General features: G+C 42.7%; 1 pseudogene; it reads left to right on the top strand.

Moving 5' to 3' along the window:
- Positions 1 to 15,004: 15,004 nt before the first annotated feature.
- Positions 15,005 to 16,002, top strand: LOC123392272 (annotated as a pseudogene).
- Positions 16,003 to 22,341: the final 6,339 nt, after the last annotated feature.

The following is a 22,341-nucleotide window of genomic DNA, read 5'->3' as shown; positions in this document are numbered from 1 at the left end:
TGTATGTCCAACTGCCACCAGTCTTTCTGCTCCTGTCTTCCTTGCCATAAACTACCCTTTTCTGCACACAACCTTTGTTAAGTAATTTTTCTTTTGGAGGAGGAATTCACTTACTGGGCTTTGCTCAAAACTAGTATATTATCACCATAGTTTCTGTTACTCATTTGTTTAAGAACTTTTCTATCAACTTGATGGTGTGCATAATACTTTCCCCTGTTCTCTTCCTCCTGTGTAGATGGTCATGTGTCACTTTGGGGCATCCTCAATATGGTTGTTAGTCTCTGCTTTGACACTGAATCATTATCTTCACCTACCTACCAGTAACTCAGGAAAACAAGTCCTCATAACTTTTCTTAGCTTTTGGTACTGATCATCATAAAAATCTTATTATTTTTAATATATTTATGATCTACATATTCTGCTTTATTCTTTCCATAATCTCTGAATTTTCTTTATCAAAGCAGGAGCTCTTACCTATATATCTTTTTAAAATTTAATTTAATTTTTTAAATTATGTTCAGTTAGCCGCTGTATAGTACTTCATTAGTTTTTTGTTGTTGTTTTTAAATTATTTATTTTTTAAAATTTCTCTTCAGTGTTCCAGAATTCATTGTTTACACACCACACCCAGTGCTCCATGCAATATGTGCCCTCCACAATACGCACCACCAGGCTCACCCAACCTCCCACCCCACTTCCCTCCAGAGTCCACAATCTCTCCCCCTCAAATTTCCCCCAACTCCCATTAGTTTTTCATGTAGTGTTAAATCCTGTGACATTATTCATCCCACATGGTGTTTTGTTTCATTGTATAGCATTCCTGACATAGAGACCTATACACATATTGCACATCAGATGCATTATCTATTGTGAGCCCTATGACAACATCCCTGAAGTCGGATTCTACATTTTCCAGATGAGAAAATCTCACTGTCTGATGTTTGTTGGTAAAAATGAACAGGCTCAGATCAAAAACTGGGTTTTTTGCTCCTGTTCAAGGACACACATATAAACATATCAAGACAAGCAGACATGAAACTTGGACTGAGTACTAAGCAAGATGCGCATTTGAATTTATCCTTAGCAAAGAAGGGATAATCCCTTAAATATGCAGGTAACATTTACTGTGTTCTTCCCATATCAGTGTCCCATACCTCAATGAGCAGCAGCTAATTCAGTCAGGGAGCAGTGGTTGCATTTAAGAGCTCTTATGAATGCAGGGAAACTTTCCTTGTCTCAGGATCTGACCAGCCCCTCGTGTAATTAATCTGCCTCAAATAATTTTGAGCATCCATTGTATCTTCATGAGAGAGAGGATCATTTATCGGCATTTGTCCTTCAGTACCATGTAAATCAAATTCTTGTATGTCCTTCTTCTCCTGAGTACCTTTTTATTTTATTTTATTTTTTTTTTTTTAAGATTTTATTTATTTATTTGACAGAGAGAAATCACAAGTAGATGGATAGGCAGGCAGAGAGAGAGAGAGAGAGAGGGAAGCAGGCTCCCTGCCCCGCTGAGCAGAGAGCCCGATGCGGGACTCGATCCCAGGACCCTGAGATCATGACCTGAGCCGAAGGCAGCGGCTTAACCCACTGAGCCACCCAGGCACCCTCCTGAGTACCTTTTTAGAGCAAAAGGGAATTAAGTAATCACCTGCAAAATATAGACGCTGTAACAAGCTTCCCAACTTTAAATCAAGTTGCTTCAATGTGGTATTATTCATTTTCAAAAGGTATGCTACCCTATTAAGGGCTTGACATAAGTCTCTGCTGCTGACAAACAGTACATTCAGCAGAGACAGCCATGGTGAGAGGAGCAAATTCTGTTGGTTCCATGCAAATCCTCTGTGTTTTGTGCCATTTGGTTCCTTTGTTCATGGTCTCCAGTGTAAATACTGGATCATCTGAGGAGAAAGATGGGGTATATTATCCCAGACTCATGTGTAACCTCTCAAGTGATACTCTGGTGGGCAATGATATGGTACATAGAGAGGGAACCCTTTCTGTCTACATGCCCATTTCTATCTAAATTATTCTCTTTCAATCTTTCTGCTTTCAGATCTCAGACTAAGCAACAAAGATTTTCACCATTTGCCAACAGCCCATAAACACCATCCCCTCAGCTCATTCTCCTCCAAACAAAATGTATAGCCATGTGTGTGCTCACAGTTCTTCTCACTAGGAGCATTCCCACTTTCCACTCCCTTTGCAGACCAGAAATTTTTGATTTGTTGTAAAATTTCCATTTGTGCCATAAAAGCTGCTACTGGGGGCATTGACTGATAAAATTCAAGGCATTCCATGATCATATGTCATATGTCATTAGGTTTCTGCATTAGGTTTCCATTCAAATGGAATTAAAAACAAATAATGTATCGTTTAGTCATTTAGGTCAACACCAAACTCTGGATATGAAATTGCTTCTTAGTACCTTGGTCTGGAAGTATAATTTATAAATTTGAGGTATGTCTGAGTTTATGTTAAGTCATGAACAGAGGGGTAAACAAAAGAGGCAAAATCAAGGTTATTGAGTGGGAAAAATATCTATTCTCTACTATTAGGGATTTTTGAATAAGATTTATTTCTACTGTATTCCTCAAAAATATAAGAATTGTGATCTCCTATTGAAGGTATCTGCCTAAAGACTGTCTGATACAATAAATAAGGGGAGAAAAGAGAGAAAAAATCATTCCAGATAAATCCATGGGTGGACAAACTATTTAGGATGGAAGTGGAGAGAAAAAGATACATACAGAAGGATGGATGCTGGGGTAACTGGATGGCTCAGGTGGTTAAGCATCTAACTCTTGATTTGGAGCAGGTTCATGATCTCAGGGTCATCATATCGAGTCCTGCATCTAGCCCTACTCAGCAGGGAGCCTGCTTAAGATTCTCTTTTCTGAGGGACGAACAGGATGGCAGAGGAGTAGGAAACCTAAATTATGTCTGGTCCCAGGAATTCAGCTAGATAGTTGTCAAACCATTCTGAACACCTATAAACTCAACAGGAGATAGAAGAAAAGAATAGTAGTCATTTTATGAACAGAAAAGCAAATACTTTCTGGATGGTAGGATGTGCAGAGAAGTGAATCTGAGGTGATATTTGGGAACATAGACTGTGGGTGGGGGAGGGAGCCTCCGTTAGCTGACTACTGGCAAGTCATAGAGCAGTGGAGCACAAAATCAGAATGTTTAGAAGTCTACTCCACTGAGGGATGTTCTTCCAGTGGCTAAGCAGGGGATGGAAGCTTTGTTGGTACAGTGTGGTCTCAGGATGCTCAGGGTCAAAAAAAGACTGAAGGTGCCTGATTGTGGCAGAGCTCCCAACTATTGAATCCAGGGAGATAGCTGGAGCCAAACCTTTGGAGTATGGCAACCTCAGGGTTGCCATAAATGGTAATTAGCAGCACAGTTGGGCCACTACTCTTTGAGCAGGGACAAATGGCAGATCCAGGGAGGACCTCCCCTTCCTCCACCAGGAGAAGTGGCACAGGAGCACTCTGCAGGAGTCTGCTGAGTTTGGAAATTCCAAACAGGGTCATGTGCCAGAGATAGAAATGATCAGTCACAGGCCAGGTGAGCACAGAGTGCAACCAAAGACCAGGGAGACAGGACTGATTGACTTATTTTCTCTGAGGGCACACTGAGGAGTAGGACCCTGAGCTCTTGGCTCCTCTGGGGTCAGAAAGTGAGAGGCCACCATTTTCATTCTCATATTCTAAAGCTACACAGAAAGCTTTTATGGAACAAAAAGTACTGAGAGCAGATGCAACCAGATTACTTAGCCTGGCCCCTGGCAAGGGTGGTGCAATTCTGCACCGGGCTAAGACATTTGAGAATCACTGCAACAGGCCTGTCCCCCAGAAGATCAGTAAGAATATCAAGCCAATACCAAGTTCACCAATCATTGAGAACTGCAAAACTCTAGTGCTAGGGGAATACAGCACATGAAATTCATGGCTTATTTTCCCCATGATTATTTAGTCTTCTTTCAAAGTAAATTTAAAAAAAAATTTTTCTTTTTTTTTTTTTGAAAATTTCTTCTTTCCTATTTTTTAACCAACATCTTATCAATTCCCTTTAAAAAAATCTTTTTAAATTTTCATCTTTACAGTCATATTCCATCCCTTCATCGTATTTACCCTTATTTTTGTATATACAAATAAGTTTTTCTTTCTTTAAAATTTTGGAAGGCAGTTTCTTCTAAGAGACCAAAATAAACCTAGAAGCTAGGGTGTGGCTCAATTCTATTTACCAGGCTGATCATATTCTTATTTTTTTCCCCTTTCTTTCCCCCTGGTTTCAGGTCTCTTCTGATTTATTTAATGCTTATCTTTCTGTGGTTGATGTTACCCTTCAAGCATTTTGTTCTTTCATTCATCTATTCTTTTCTGGACAAAATGACAAAATGGAAAACTACCAGGGACCTAATCAATATGTCAGAACTAGAGTTCAGAATGATGATTACAAAGATAGTAGCTGGGCTTGAGAAAAGCATAGAAGATACTAGAGAATCCCTTTCTGGAGAAATAAAAGAACTAAAATCTAACCAAGTTGAAATAAAAAAAGGCTTTTAATGATGTGCAATAATAAAAAAAATGGAGGCTCTAATGGCTAGAATAAATGAGACAGAAGAGAGAATTAGTGATATAAAAGACCAAATGATGGATAATAAAGAAGCTGAGAAAAAGAGAGATAAACAGCTACTGGATCACAAGGGGGAGAACAAGAGATGAGTGATACCATAAAATGAAACAATATTAGATTAATTTGGATCCCAAAAGGAAGAAGAAAGAATGTGGGGCAGAAGGTATATTGGAGCAAATTATAGCAGAGAACTCCCCAAATTTGGGAAAGGAAACAGGCATCAAAATCTAGGATGCACAGAGAACCCCCTCAGATTCAATGAAAATAGGTCAACATCCTATCATATAATAGTAAAACTTACAAGTCTCAGAGATAAAGAAAATCCTGAAAGCTCAGGACAAGAGGTCTATAACATACAATGGTAGAAATATTAGATTGGCAGTGGACCAACCCCCAGAGATCTGGCAGGCCAGAAAGAACTGGCATGATATATTCAGAGCACTAAAAAAGAAAATATGCAGCCAAGAATACTATATCCATCTAGGTTTTCATTGAAAATAAAAGGAGAGATAAAAAGCCTCCAGGACAAACAAAAACTAAAAGAATTTACAGACACCAAACCAGCCTTACAGGAAATATTGAAAGGCCCTCTAAGCAAAGAGAGAGCCTAAAAGTAACATAGACCAGAAAGGAACAGAGACAATATATAGTAACAGTCAGCTTACATGGAATACAATAGCACTAAATTAATATCTTTCAATAGTTACCCTGAATGCAAATGGGCTAAATGCCCCAAACAAAAGACACAGGGTATCAGAATGGATGAAAAACAAGACTCATCAATATGCTATCTGGAAGAGACTCATTTTAGACCCAAAGATACCTCCAGATTTAAAGTGAGGGGGTGGAAAATAATTTACCATGCTAATGGACATCAAAGGAAAGCTGGGGTGGCAACCTTTACATCAGACAAATTAGATTTTAAAACAAAGACTATAATGAGAGTTGAGGAAGGACACTATATCATACTTAAAGTGTCTGACCAACAAGAAGATAATATAACAATTTAAATATGCCCCTAACATAGGAGCAGTCAATTATATGAACCAGTTAATAACAAAATCTAAGAAACACGTTGACAATAACACAATAATAGTAGGGGACTTTAATACCTCCCTCACTGAAATGGACAAATCATCTAAACAAAAGATCAACAAGGAAATAAAGTCTTTAAATGACACAATGGACCAGATGAACATCACAGATATATTCAGAACATTCCATCCCAAAGCAAAAGAATACACATTCTTCTCTATTGTACATGGAACATTCTCTAGAGTAGATAACATCTGGGGTCACAAATCAGGTCTCAACTGGAACCAAAAGATTGGGATCATTCCCTGAATATTTTCAGACCACAGTGCTTTGAAACTGAGCTCAGTCACAAAAGGAAAGTTGGAAACAACTCAAATATATAGAGGCTACAGAACACCACACTAAAGAATGACTGTGGCAACCAGGAAATTAAAGAAGAATTTAAGAAACTGATGGAAACAAATGAAAACAGAAACACAATTGTTCAAAATCTTTGGGAGGCAGCAAAGGTGGTCCTAAGAGGAAAGTATATAGCAATACACGCTTTTCTCAAGAAATAATAAAGGGATAAACCCCACCTGTTCATGATGGATAATCTTTTAATGTACAGTTGGATCCTATTAGCTAGGATCTTGTTGAGAATCTTGGCATCCATATTCATCAGGGATATTGGTCTGAAATTCTCCTTTTTGATGGGGTCTTTGATGGTTTGGAGATCAAGGTGATGTTGGCCTCATAGAAAGAGCCTGGAAATTTTCCTTCTGTTTCTGTTTCTTTAAACAGCTTCAGGAGAATAGGTATTATTTCTTCTTTGAATATTTGGTAGAATTCCCTAGGGAATCCATCAGGTCCTGGACTCTTGTTTTTTGGGAGGTTTTTGATCACTGCTTCAATCTCGTTACTAATTACTGGTCTATTCAGGTTGTCAATTTCTTCTTGTTTCTGTCTTGGAAGTTTATAGGATTCCGGGAATGCATCCATTTCTTATAGGTTGCTTCAGTTATTGGCATATATTATTGATAATCATTTCTGATGACCGTTTCTATTTCCTTGGTGTTAGTCATGATCCCTCCCCTTACATTCATGATTTTATTAATTTGGCTCCTTTCTCTTTTCTTTTGGACTAGCCTGGCCAGTGGTTGATTGATCTTATTAATTACTTCAAAAAGCCAGCTACAGACAAAGGGCTGATATCCAATATATATAAAGAACTTCTCAAACTCAACACCCAACAAATAAACAAATCAAAAAATGTGCAGAAGATATAAGTTGACACTTCTCCAAAAAAGACATTCAAATGGCTAACAGACACATGAAAAAGTGTTCATCATCATTACCCTCAGAGAAATTCAAATCAAAACCACATTGAGATATCATCTTACACCAGTTAGAATGGCAAAAATTAACAAGCCAAGAAACAACAAATGTTGGAGAGGATATGGGGAAGGGGATCCCTCTTACAGTGTTGGTGGGAATGCTTGTTGGTGCGGCCACTATGGAAAACAGTGGGAGGTTCCTCAAAAAAATAGACTTTATCCAATATGAAAACCAGAGATAAAATAGAAAATAGTAACAAAACAAAAACAAAAAAACACCATAAATGGAGACACAGGGACCTGAAAGAAAATAACAAAAATATAACATTTGTATCACTACCATGCCAGAAAGAATGGAGAGGAAAACGGGACAAAAAGAGTAATTGAAGAAATAGTGGCTGAACTTTTCTTGTATTTAATGAAAGAAACAAATTGATAGATTAGAATAAGTGAAATGAAAACAGGAGAAATCCAAAGAACTCCATGTAAAGACAAAATTGTGATTAAATTTCTGAAAATAAAAGACAAAGTAAAAACCTTAAAATAAATAAATAAAAATAGAGCTACCCTATGATCCAGCAATTGCACTAGGTCATATGTAGTGAAAAGATACAGATGTAGTGAAAAGAAGGGCCATATGCATCCCAGTGTTCATAGCAGCAATGTCCACAACAGCCAGACTGTTGAAAGAGAAGAGACACCCTTCATCAGGCAAATGGATAAAGAAGATGTGGTCTATATATGCAATGGAATATTACTCAGCCATGAGAAAGGATGAATAACCAAATTTTACATCAATATGCCTGAGACTGGAGGAGATTATGCTGAGTGAAACAGTTAAGCAGAGAAAGTCAATGATCATATGGTTTCACTTATTTGTGGAACATAATGAATAGCAAGGAGGACATTGGAAGGAAGAGGGAAATGAAGGAGGGGAAATTGGAGGAGGAGATGAACCATGAAAGACTACAAACTGTGAGAAACAAACTGAAGGTTTTAGAGGGGAGGGGGTGGAGGGATGGGTTGGCCCAGGCATGGGTATTAAGAAGAGCACGTATTGCATGCAACACTGGGTGTTATATGTAAACAATGAATCTTGGAACAATCCATCAAAAACTAATGATGTACCGTATGGTGACTTACATAACTTTTTTTTTTTTTAATCGAAAGAAACAAGAAAGGTCTCAAATACACAACCTAACCCTAAACTTAAAGGAGCTGGAGAAAGAACAGCAAAGAAAGTCTAAACCCAGAAGGAAAAGAGAAATGATAAAGATCAGAGGTGCAATCAATAAAACAGAAACCAAAATAACAGTAGAATACATCAGAAGTAGGAGCTGGTTCTTTTAATGAAATAATAAGATTACAAACAAACAAACAAACAAACAAAGAATTAGTAAGACTGATAAAGCCCTGGCCAGATATATCAAAACAAAACAGAAAGGACACAAATTAATAAAATCGTGAATGAAAGAGGCAAGATCACAATCAACACCAGAGAAATACATTGTAACAACATATTATGAGCAACCATAGGCCAGCAGATTTAACAATCTGGAAGAAATGGATGCATTCCTAGAGACCTATAAACTACCAAAACTGAACCAGGAAGAAACAGACAACCTGAACAGACCCCTAACCAGTAAGGAAATTGAAGCAGTAATCAAAAATCTCCCAACAAAAAAAGAGCCCAGCGACAGATGGCTTCCCAGGGGGAATTCTACTAAACATTTAAAGAAGAACTAATACCTATTCTCCTTAAACTGTTCCAAAATAGAAATGGAAGGAAAACTTCCAAACTCATTTTATGAGGTCAGCATTACCTTAACCCAATACCAGACAAAGACACCATCAAAAAGGACAATTTCAAACCAATATCCCTGATGAACATGGATGCAAAAACTCTCACCAAAATACTAGCCTATAGGATCCAACAGTACATTAAAAAAATATTCACCATGACCAAGTGGGATTTATTCCTGGGCTTCAAGGTTGGTTCAGTATCTGCAAATCAATCAATATGACACAATACATTAATAAAAGAACAAGAACCATACGATACTCTCAATACATACTGAAAAAGCACTTCACAAAGCACAGCATTCTTTCTTGATCAAAACTTTTCACAGTATAGGGATAAATACTGAGGATAAAAAATTGAGGGTACAGGGCGCCTGGGTGGCTCAGTGGGTTAAGCCTCTGCCTTCGGCTCAGGTCATGATCCCAGGGTCCTGGGATTGAGCCTCGCATCAGGCTCTCTGCTCAGCGGGAAGCCTGCTTCCTCCTCTCTCTCTGCCTGCCTCTCTGCCTACTTGTGATCTCTGTCTGTCAAATAAATAAATAAACTCTTAAAAAAAATTGAGGGTACATACCTCAATATCATAAAACCCATCTATGAAAAACCCACAGTGAATATCATTCTCAATGGGGAAAAACTGAAGGCTTTTCCCCTAAGATCAGGAACATGGCAGGGATGTCCACTATCACCACTGTTGTTCAACATAGTACTAGAAGTCCTAGCCTCAGCAATCAGACAACAAGAAGAAATTAAAAGCATCCAAATCAGCAAAGACAAAGTCAAACTCTCACTCTTTGCAGATGATATGATATTTTATGTGGAAAATCCAAAAGACTCCACGCCAAAACTTCTAGAACTCATACAGGAATTCAGTAAACTGTCAGGATATAAAATCAATGCATAGAGATCAGCTGTATTTCTACACACCAACAAGAAGACAAAAAAGCGAAATTTAGGAATTGATTCCATTTACAGCTGGAAACCATAAGATACCTAGAAACAAATCCAACCAAAGAGGCAAAGAATCTGTACTCAGAAAACTATAGAATTCTCATGAAAGAAACTGAGGAAGACACAAAGAAATGGAAAAACATTCCATGCTCATGGATTGGAAGAACAAATATTGTGAAAATGTCTATGCTACCTACAGCAATCTACACTTTTAATGCAATCCCTATCAAAATACCATCAACTTTTACCAAAAATTGGAACAAATAATCCTAAAATTTGTATGGAATGAGAAAAGATCCTGAATAGCCAGAGGAAAGTTGAAAAAGAAAACCAAAGCTGGTGGCATCACAATTCCAGACTTCAAGCTCCATTACAAAGCTGCAGTCATCAAGACAGTATGGTACTAGCATAAAAACAGACACATAGATCTATGGAACAGAATAGAGAGCCCAGAAATGGACACTCAACTCTATGGTCAACTAATCTGCAACAAAGCAGTAAAGAGTGTCCAATGGAAAAAAGATAGCCTCTTCAACAAATGGTGTTGAGAAAACTGGACAGCCCCATGCAGAAGAATGAAACTGGACCATTTTCTTAACCACACAAAAACAGACTAAAAATGGATGAAGGACCTCAGTGTGAGAAAGGAATCCATCAAAATCCTTGAGGAGATCACAGGCAGCAACCTCCTCGACCTCAGCCGCAGCAACTTCTTCCTAGGAACAACACCAAAGGCAAGGGAAGCAAGGGCAAAAATGAACTATTGAGACTTGAAGAAGGTACAAGTACTGTGGTTTCATGCATAGTGTGCAAAGTGCCTGCAACACAATAGAAAAGCTTTCAAACACTGTTTGCTAAATACATAAGTGAGTGAAAACATATAACTCCACAGGACTCTAGTTTTATGATTCTATCAAACCCAACAAAGACCTTTCAAGAAGAACATTTCTAAATAACACATAGCTTGTCTGCAAACATGGGCCTGTTATTGTGATCCCAACAGTGAATCAATCACTTGGGGCTTTTCTGGCCCCAACACAATCCCCACATGATGCTGTGCATATTCTAAACATTAAAGACTGTGGTATCAGTGACTCACTTTTGCTATCAGGAAAGTAATTCTATTCTAAGGGCATTATACATTCCTGGGAGTGTCATGTATTGAGGCAATAATCCATTAGTTGGCTGACACATTATCTGAATCATTCCACCAGAAAAGGATGTCTTGAATGTCTCCTACAACCTTTAAATGTCTTGTTATGACATTCACACAATAGGATATCCTTAATTTAGACACATTCCTTCAGGGACATGAGCAGGCCAACTTTTCCTGGCCTGCACCCACATGAAATTTGCTTGTAAGGCAAATTGAGATGGTGAATATAATTACAGAAGTTATATTTAACTCAGTGTGGACCTACTTAATGTTAATTGTTCATTGCATATCATTCTGTACCTACCCCTTGAACTTATCACTTAGAAGCATTCTTTAGCTATGATTTTAATTTTATTATCTTTTAAACTATGTTCAATTAGCCAACACATAGTACATCATTAGTTTTTGATATAGTAACCAATGATTCATTAGATGCTAAGATTCTCAATTATGCTTTAAATGTATTGAAAAGAAGCTAAAAGGCAGTATTTTTAAAAGTTCTAGCCAACCAAATTAGACCAGTCTGCCTTCTTGTTTTTCAATTGGTGAAATTTCATTACATTGTTTCTATGGAGACATTTTATAACTTAGTATCATAATATAATTTAAAAGATCTTAAACATTGTTCAAATGTTTCCTCAAGCTCCAAAAACTTTTATTGAGTATGTAATATGTGCTAAGGACTTTGCTAGATGTGGAGGATTCAAAGAAGAACAACACTGTTGCAGCTCCATAGTCAAGATGGGTTGTACTCTTTGGGAATATCAAGGGACTAGAGCCAAAAAAGTGTTTGAAGGAGCAAGAGAAGGTATAAGAGAGTGCATCTGAGCTATGTTATTGCTAGATAAAGAAGAGCGAGTAGGTTTTCCAGGGCATTGGATGGAACTGCAAAGGGTGGAATCTGAAAAGTGTGGACTAGGGCTTGGAGCAATGAGGAAGATAAGAGAGTGACTGGATATGGGGTTAGAAAAGTAGGTGTGTGAAGGGTGTTGATGCCATGTTAATAAGTTTGCCATGTACCAATGCACACCAGGGTGTCAATAGCCTTTTATCGTGAGGCCTCACCCCAAAAATGGAAATGTCACACAAAATCTGGCAGAGGTAATCAAAAGAAATGATAGTTCAAAAGATATGTCTCTAGGCTAAACCAAATGCCCTGTTCATTTTAAAACTTGATTTTATTTGAAACATACTAAAAAGAAGACAAAAGTATCTTTAATAATCCCAACATTCAAAAAAAAATTATAAAGTACAAAGTAAACGTCTCCCTAATGACTTCCCTCCCATCTCTAAATTAAATTGATGGCTATTGTCCCTGAACTTTTCCCATGTTGATACAAATACTTCTATGTTTATATATGTGTACAAACATACCGTGACCCCGATCCCAAGGAATCTTGTGCTAAATTCATTCATTCAATAAGTACTTATTAGAGGCTTTCTATATACCATGCACTGTTCAAGCAACTCAGCATGTAACACCAAGAGCTGACATTCTAGAAGGGCAACTAACAATTAGCAGAAGATGGAACATGGTGATTTCAAATAAAGGTAAGTGTTAGGAAGACAGTTTAAAAATAGAGTACATTACAGTAAGAGACGAAAATGTTCTTGAGATTGTGAGGTCACAGGGTGGCTTCTCTTGAGGAGGGGATGATCTGATCTGTGACGTGGATGATGCTGAGAGATACAGGTGCTAAGAAAAGGCTGCCTCAAAATGAGTCACATGAACATCATTTTCAGTTAAAGGGAATCAGAACACAGCAAATTCCAGAAAAGTTCCTTATCTTCCCTTTAACACTGCTCTTACCAGAAAAAGAATATTAATGGTGATTCCGTTTCACTTAAGAAACTTATGTGCAAAATAAGGAAACCTATGTTTTTAAACATCTCATCTCACCTTCCTAGGAGGTCTTCCTCCCCTTCATGTCTTCAGGCACCCACCCTCTACTTAGCTCATAAAAGCAACATGTTGCCTTTGGAATTTCAATGTATCTTCACATTGCCCATGTGTATACCATAAAAATTTATTTTCACCAGCTAATCTGCTTCATGAAAATTTGATACTTTGTGCACACACAAAGAACATAAAGGAAGAGAAAATTTGTTATCATTGACAGCATCCATTTTGAGTTTGTTGTTGTGTACTGTGTAAGAGAATGGTCAAATTTCATTATTCTACATACAGCCCAGTTTTCCCAACACAATTTATTGAAAAGACTGTCTTTTTTACACTGTAAATTTTCTGCTGTTTTGTCGATGATTATTTGACCGTAGAGTTGAGGGTCCATATCTGGGCTCTTTACTCTGTTCTACTGCTCTATGTATCTGTTTTTATGCCAGTACCATGCTGTTTTGGTGATCACATTAACAGCATCAACATTCTCTGGTATGTTCCACACAAACAAAAACATAGAGATGTGGATCTATTTGATGTTCTAGGTCAAAAGACATCTATGGTAAAAGAAAACCAACTGAAAACACAATTACCTTTATGACTAAGGGGAACTTAATTAAAGAAAAGTGTAGACATTCAAGTATAATGGAAATGTTCTATCAGGACAGGTGCGGGGATTACACGGATGGGCTTCTGAGTACGAACATGCACCACTATGGATGACTACACAAAGGATTTTTTAACGTCACTGTGTCAAGTCAACCAAATTCAGAAAATCAATCATAAAAGGCAAACAAGAAAGAGTGACGACATTATTTCTTTGTGAATAAATCTCTGTCCTTAACAAATTGTCATCTTGGCCACTTGGCCTTCAACTTAGTTAAATGACACTACTATGGGCTCTTCTGGATCTTTGCATGGCATGTTGCAGTTGTGTGTGTGGGCGGTGGGGGGTGCTTCCTATAATCGAAAAGCAGTGGTGAGGTACCTGACAGAGGCACTTGCTCAACGCACGAACGAACAGAATAGAGGAGTACGTCTCTAAGGATGGTCCCTGGGACTTCAACATCAACGTCATCTGGGTACTTGTCAGAAATGCCAAACCTCAGGCTCCCCATGTAATCAGAACCTGGAGGATGTGTCCCGACATATTTAACAGGCCCTTCGGATGACTGCCGCATCCCAACGTTGGACTATCGCTAAGTAGAGCAGGCGAAACAGTAACTGAACAAAGTTACCTTGGCTAACATCCATTCCGATTTCCAGTGGACACCCCCCACACCCCTACCCACCCCCCCCCACACACACACAAATGTGCTGTACCTTTCCCAGGTCTGGGAATAAATTCTGAGGAGAGGCACACTCGTATTTTGCTACATTTCCTTTCCGTTCTGTTGAAGAGTATTCTTAAATACGAACGACTTAAGAATGAAGATGAGGCGACGTCTTTCAGAATCTAAAGACCATCCAGAGAAAGGCAACACAAAGATATGTGACCGCAAACTTAACGCTTCCGGAACTACGAATCAGGGCAGGGGCGGGAACCATTCAGATAGTGGCCTGCCACGGCTTTAGGGTAGACAACGTGACCCAAAGACAGAAAGACCCCCCAGAAAACACATTCCTGTGGCAGAGGTCAACAACGTCACACACACATAGACAGCTGTCCCCTTCCTCATTGCTCAACAGTGACCCATACTACAGGGCCTTTTCCTCCTGTCTCATGCCCCTTCCCACATGCCACCCTATGCACATGGAATTTCCTCCCCACTGACCATGGGAAGAAATGCACGACCAGAGATAGGTTGGCCCTGATCCCATCCTGCTAGGGGTTACACGAGGGGAGAGGAAGAATGTAATTGCAAATGCCACCTATCAGGTAACAGCCCTCTGCAGAGGAAGAGGAGAAGACAGTGGTCCAGAAGATGCCAGTGGTGTGAGTCAGGAGGAAAAGCAGACCTGACAGAATTGATCCCATCTAGAAAAGAAAATTTGTGTCCCACGAGCTCAAACCATTACATAGGCAAACACTGCTGTGCCTCTGATAATTACTTAAATAATGGGTAAACAACAACAAGGAAGACGTGTTGACAAATCACCCGGTTTGGGCAGTATATAGAGGCCACGGCACGAGGACAGACACTTCCACACTCAAGACCTTCGCTTTCCTGGAAACCCACCCAGAACCTCCAGCCTCTGACACCATGGTCAACTCCTGTTGTGGCTCCGTCTGCTCTGACCAGGGCTGTGGCGAGGAGTCCTGCTGCCGCCCCCCAGCTGCTGCCAGACCACCTGCTGCAGGACCACCTGCTGCCGCCCCAGCTGCTGTGTGTCCAGCTGCTGCCAGCCCTCCTGCTGTGGCTCCAGCTGCTGCAGGCCCAGCTGCTGCACCTCTAGCTGCTGCCGCCCCACCTGCTGCCAGACCACCTGCTGCAGGACCACCTGCTGCCGTCCCAGCTGCTGTGTGTCCAGCTGCTGCCGCCCCTCCTGCTGTGGCTCCAGCTGCTGTGGCTCCAGCTGCTGCAGGCCCAGCTGCTGCATCTCTAGCTGCTGCCGCCCCTCCTGCTGTGGCTCCAGCTGCTGCAGGCCCAGCTGCTGCACCTCTAGCTGCTGCCGCCCCACCTGCTGCCAGACCACCTGCTGCAGGACCACCTGCTGCCGCCCCAGCTGCTGTGTGTCCAGCTGCTGCCGCCCCTCCTGCTGCGGTTCCAGCTGCTGCAGGCCCAGCTGCTGTGGCTCCAGCTGCTGCCGCCCCACCTGCTGCCAGACCACCTGCTGCAGGACCACCTGCTGCCGCCCCCCAGCTGCTGTGTGTCCAGCTGCTGCCGCCCCAGCTGTTGCTAGACCACCTGCTGCTCCCCAACCTGCTCTAGTGGCTTCTGCTGCTGAGGATCCTGGCCGGCACCCCGCTGTCTTTCAGCAACCAATCTTCCTCAGCTAGTCCCACTGAGCGCGGAATCGTGACAGGCCAACTGTCAAACCTCAGTTCCGGCCGCCCTTTCAACCTACGTGGCCTCCAAATGTACTCCCCCACCAACAACACCCTCCTCCCCACCTCCTTCTTACTAGCTCCCTCCCAAGGGAATACGGACCTTGCATTTTCCCTGAAATCTCTCAGCCAGCGTGTCATCCCAAGCACACTCTTCTTTCCTGCCAGGTCTCCTCATACAGAGATGCTCCTATACCTCAAATAAACCTGAACGTCTCCGGGCATACAGATCAAAGGGCCTTGTGTCTCATTATTTTTCCCTCGTGAAACTGTTATCCTTAGCAGGTCGGATGCATTTCTGGTGCTCCCTGCAGAAAGGGGAGTCCACCGCAGACGACTTCAGGATCTCCACCTCTATCCCCTCAGCACTCTCCATGCTGACATCGACACTGGTGGTTTATAGCAAGCCCCCGCTGCTCTCTGCTGAGCCCTTTGCCTAGATGAGGGAGGAAATTCTTGGCAGGCAGGCCACAGCTAGGGAGAGGAAGTCTCGAGGAGAAGTCCTCAACCAGTGGGCAGCACTTGGTGGATGAAGTGCTCTAGCCCCTTTAGCCCCTATCCGCTCGAGTGGGGGGGGGGTGTGAGACCGGGGGCCTCAGCCAGGACTGCACCTCAGCTACCTACAGGGCTTACCTGCTCTGGAAATCATTCTGGATTGGCTTCCATCTCTTCACGTTCCCTACGGCACTTCTTGAGATCACCTCCCAAACAAACTACTTGCTCTCAGACCTCTGTTGTTGGAGTCTGCTCCGGACATCACCCTAACGCCAGCCTTCCTTCCGGAGCTCAGGATCAGGACCTTCAAAACATCTCCATACAACAGGCTCGGTGACCGTGGTGGCAGGCCACCCCGAGCATGAATCTCCACTGAAGCACTTAATCTTTTCACTATATGCTGTTTCTTCCTACAGTACTTGCACACTTGGTCTTAGACTATTAGTCTCCAATTCCTAAAGTAACATTCTCCGCCCCTGAGGGACAGGACACTCTCCCCATGAGGAACTCAGACCATCATATTAGGAGCTGTCTCCCTAGAGGAGGCCTGCTTGAGGGGAACTGTGCCCATCTGTGATGCTTACACCGCACTCAAAAAACCAGAGACTAAAACACGATGTGCAAGGGAGAGCTATCGGGAGAAATGCGTAAGAAACAGAGGGAGAGGGCACCTGGGTGGCTCAGTTGGCTAAGCAACTGTCTTCGGCTCAGGTCATGGTCCCGGAGTCCCGGAATCGACTGCCGCATCGGGCTCCCAGCTCCATGGGAAGTCTGCCTCTCCCTCTGAACTTCTCGCCTCTCATGCTCTCTCTCTCTCACTGTTTCTCCCTCCAAAAAGTAAATAAAATCATTTAAAGAGAAAAAAAAAAAAAGAAGAAAGAAGAAAGAAGAAAGAAGAAAGAAGAAGAAGAAGAAACGGAGGGAGATATATTAGGTGTCTAAAAGGAACGAATGCAAAAGGTGGTTTCCGTCCAATTCCACCCCCATGTTCCGACCCCACAATGAGGGGTGTGGACTGGGGAAGCGGACTGCTCCTCTTAGAGGCAAGGGGGCTGAGCCTATGTACTCCTACATCACTTATCACTAGCCGTGGACAACCCCTGGTGCATAGAAAGAAGGGAGGGGCCAGACGTCCAGCTGTGGTCCACCCGTAGGCTGACACAATTCCCTGCACAGCAGTGTGCGCAAACAGTGTGAGCCATGCGTAGCCCATACTCTGCACTAGCGTGTGGATCAGGGCATTTAAGGCAAAAGATGCCCGAATGAATATCCATATCTACCCCTGCCTCTGCTCATGTCTATGGATTGCTCTCATTAACCCTGCTCCATGGGGTCTGCCACCACTTCTAGAAAAACTTACAAGACAGGGAGTTAGAGGGTGGCTCCTCTGCTCCTTGAGCTGAATTGCCTGGGGGCTCTGACCTCCAACCCCATCCCTGAGAGTGCTGAGCCCATGATTCCTACATCCCCTTCAGGCTACACTACTTGCTCATCGTCGGTTGATCCTGGGAATAGGAATACCAAGAATGCTCCTGTAGATCAGCCCAATGCTAAACACCTTCCTAATGGCTCCCAGAGCTCTCTTCTGATTTCCCGACACTAGAAACCCAGAGGGATAAGGTGCCAGCCAGAGTTTTCATACCAATCACATTTGACCGCGTTCCCCTCAAGCTAGCTTTCCTCCTTTGGACACACGACCCCTAGATGCACACAGCCTACAATTAGAGGAGAAGGAGGCACAAATTCCCCCAAATGGATCACCGCGATGAAGAAGATGTGGAAACTTCTCCTTGCACTCTAACCTCTAGATCCATGTATTCATACAGGGCCATGAAAGGTTCTGGATATCCTGCAGTCCAGTTCAACACAGATCCCATGTCCAACAGCCTGCCAACATATGAGTATTCCAGATTCCCAGGGGTCAATGGCTACAGATTCTTGGGCAAGGACTAAGGAAATTCTATGATAGACACTTCCTGGGGTCCTCCACCCAGAAAAACTGGGCTCTCTGTTGATGGGTTAATAGGTCTGAGGACAGCCTGAGGTCTTCAAACTGTGTCAGGGATCATGACCTTCCATTGGGATCAAGGACCTCGGCCTTTGTTCTTTTATTCTTAAGCTCTTTTAAAGACACACACACACACACGCCTCTGTGTGTGTGTGTGTGTGTTGTATGTGTGTGCACACACACAAAGGTGCACCGTATTTGGCTACCTATATCCTTGTTTGACTGTTCCAGGGGGAGAAAGAGAGACAGAGACAGAGACAGAGATGGAGAGAGACCAAGCTCAGTCAGGGTGACGGGCTGATGGAGAAGCAGACTCTCAACTGAGCAGGGAGCCCGACGCAGGACTCCATCCCAACCCTCTAGGACCATGACCTGAGCCAAAGGCAGAAGCTGAACCGACTGAGCCCCCCAGGAGCCACGTCCACCTCCCCAGCCCCTGGCTGCCTATATCCTATTATGAAGGACACCATGCCCGATGATCCATATCGTTAGGCCCCTGAGGGTTTCACATCATTCTGACCCTTGGCATTCCACTCTGGTGGGCCACCACATAATAATACACACATTACTACTTCCTCGAGTTCAATGCTGCCATCTGGACTCGGCCATTCAGGGATATTATCCTGGGATAATAACCCTTGGATATTATTCCAAGGGAGCATATTCCTGGTCCCAGCAGCAATCCCAGCACAACCTCTCCCTTCAGAGAATAGGCAGTATTACCTCAGTGACCTGCTGACACCGATACTTGATGACTCCTGGATTTCTTCGTAAACAGAGTGCCCCCAGACCTCTCCTAGGGAATCGAGGCCATTGGACTTTCTGGCTTTAGGACTACCTCAGTTTTAGCACTTCTCATTCTCTGCATGGTTCTTCATTTTTTTTTTTTTGGATTATTTATTTATTCATTTATTTATTTTTTAGACAGAGACAGAGACAGAGAGACAGAGAGAGATCACAAGTAGGCAGAGAACCAGGCAGAGAGAGAGGGAAGTAGGCTCCCTGCTGAGCAGAGAGCCCAATGCAGGGCTCGATCCCAGGACCCCGAGATCGTGACCTGAGCCCAAGACAGAGGCTTAATTCGCTGAGCCTCCCAGGCGCCCCTTCTCTGTAATTCCTCCTTTCTCACCTGTGTGTGCAGTTGTCCTAGATGAATTTGTTCTGGCTATCCATTCTTACACAGTATTACCGCAAAATTTAGCTGTTTCAAGTGACACTCATTTATGATCTCGGTTTCTGACGCTCTGATATCTCGGGAGGGACGGCCCACCTAGACCCTCCATTTCACAGGGTTTCCCAGGGCTGCACGCAAGGTGCTGCCTGGCACTGGGGTCTCAGGTGAGGGCCCCACTGGGGAAGAAGACACTTCTCACTTCACTTACATGCTCACTGGCGGGATTCAGTTCCTTGAGGGCCGCTAGAGTGGGGACCTTGCTACCTTGCTGGATGGTGAATGGAGACCGTGCTCAGTTCTCTGCTGCAAGGATCTCTCTCACATTGTACCAGCTTCATCAAGGCCAGAGAGAGAGAGAGAGAGACAGAGACAAAGAAAGGGTTGGCTTTGAGATGAAAGTCACAGTCCTTGGTAACTAAGCCCCTTGATGGTGCCATCTGCCATGGTTTAGAAGCACGTTACTTGACGGGAGAGAAATACAGGAGACCGTGAACACCAAGCGGTGGATAGCCTCTTGAAGGCCTTCATGGAGTCTGCCTACCAGAAGTCTTCCATAATACTGAGTGAAAAAAAAATCAAATCAGAATTCTCTGTTTAAAAATCAGAAACATATGAAAATCAAACTATGCTCTTTAGGTGTGCATACCTACCTCATTAAACCATAAGGAAAATGAATGAAAACGTTACTTGAAGAATCAGCACGGTAATCATCTGTAGCATCGAAAAAAAAACGACTCTGGGTCAACAAAGGACATATCAAGAGCCTTCTTGGTGGCAACAAAGTTCTATTCCGTGACTCAAGCTTTGGCTATCCAAATATTTGCTCCATAACTGTTTTGTATCTTTTGCTCTTATAGGTCACATATTTTTCTGTCCTATGCATTTTCCATCGGATGAAAGAATTGTTTAAAAATTTAGGGTGAACTGAAACCCATACTCTATTTAAGATTTAAAATGAAAGCTTACCTTTAGGATTGGATGGCCACCCTACCATGAAATTTAAAGCTATGACTTCAAAGGAGTCTTGGAACGTCACTAGGATGGCACTGACTGAACTAGTGATACATGTGCATCAACATCAGAGATTCTTACAGGCAGAAGCCAAGTCAATGGTGCCCAACCAAAGAGAAATTCTGCAGACTATATGAAGAGTATGTACACACACACACACACACACACACACACACACACACACACAAGCATGCACACTAGACCTAGATGTAGTGTCTGTTTGATGTTCCAGATCAAAAGAGATCCATGGTAAAAGAAAACCTACTGAAACAGCAATCACCTCGGTGACTGAGAGGACGTTACTAAAGGGCAGGTGGGGCCCGTCCAGTATAATGGAAATGTTCTATCCCGACAGGTGCGGGGGGGATTACACGGATGGGCTTCTGTGTATCAAAATTCACCACTATGGTTGACTACACGAAGGATTTTTTAACTTCATTCTGTGTCAAGTCCACCAAATTCCGAAAATCAATCATAAAAGGCAAACAAGAAAGAGTGACGACATTATTTCTTTGTGAATAAATCTCTGTCCTTAACAAATTGTCATCTTGGCCACTTGGCCTTCAACTTAGTTAAATGACACTACTATGGGCTCTTCTGGATCTTTGCATGGCATGTTGCAGTTGTGTGTGTGGGCGGTGGGGGGGGTGCTTCCTATAATCGAAAAGCAGTGGTGAGGTACCTGACAGAGGCACTTGCTCAACGCACGAACGAACAGAATAGAGGAGTACGTCTCTAAGGATGGTCCCTGGGACTTCAACATCAACGTCATCTGGGGTACTTGTCAGAAATGCCAAACCTCAGGCTCCCCATGTAATCAGAACCTGGAGGATGTGTCCCGACATATTTAACAGGCCCTTCGGATGACTGCCGCATCCCAACGTTGGACTATCGCTAAGTAGAGCAGGCGAAACAGTAACTGAACAAAGTTACCTTGGCTAACATCCATTCCGATTTCCAGTGGACACCCCCCCACACCCCTACCCACCCCCCCACACACACACACAAAAAATGTGCTGTACCTTTCCCAGGTCTGGGAATAAATTCTGAGGAGAGGCACACTCGTATTTTGCTACATTTCCTTTCCGTTCTGTTGAAGAGTATTCTTAAATACGAACGACTTAAGAAATGAAGATGAGGCGACGTCTTTCAGAATCTAAAGACCATCCAGAGAAAGGCAACACAAAGATATGTGACCGCAAACTTAACGCTTCCGGAACTACGAATCAGGGCAGGGGCGGGAACCATTCAGATAGTGGCCTGCCACGGCTTTAGGGTAGACAACGTGACCCAAAGACAGAAAGACCCCCCAGAAAACCCATTCCCGTGGCAGAGGTCAACAACGTCACACACACATAGACAGCTGTCCCCTTCCTCATTGCTCAACAGTGACCCATACTACAGGGCCTTTTCCTCCTGTCTCATGCCCCTTCCCACATGCCACCCTATGCACATGGAATTTCCTCCCCACTGACCATGGGAAGAAATGCACGACCAGAGATAGGTTGGCCCCGATCCCATCCTGCTAGGGGTTACACGAGGGGAGAGGAAGAATGTAATTGCAAATGCCACCTATCAGGTAACAGCCCTCTGCAGAGGAAGAGGAGAAGACAGTGGTCCAGAAGATGCCAGTGGTGTGAGTCAGGAGGAAAAGCAGACCTGACAGAATTGATCCCATCTAGAAAAGAAAATTTGTGTCCCACGAGCTCAAACCATTACATAGGCAAACACTGCTGTGCCTCTGATAATTACTTAAATAATGGGTAAACAACAACAAGGAAGACGTGTTGACAAATCACCCGGTTTGGGCAGTATATAGAGGCCACGGCACGAGGACAGACACTTCCACACTCAAGACCTTCGC

This window comes from Mustela putorius, unplaced genomic scaffold, assembly GCF_011764305.1.
Source record: "Mustela putorius furo isolate JIRA1106 unplaced genomic scaffold, ASM1176430v1.1 tig00000487_pilon_pilon_pilon, whole genome shotgun sequence".
Classification (NCBI taxonomy): Eukaryota; Metazoa; Chordata; class Mammalia; order Carnivora; family Mustelidae; genus Mustela; species Mustela putorius.
The sequence above is the reverse complement of the archived record's forward strand: the minus strand, read 5'-3'. Positions and strand labels throughout refer to the sequence as shown.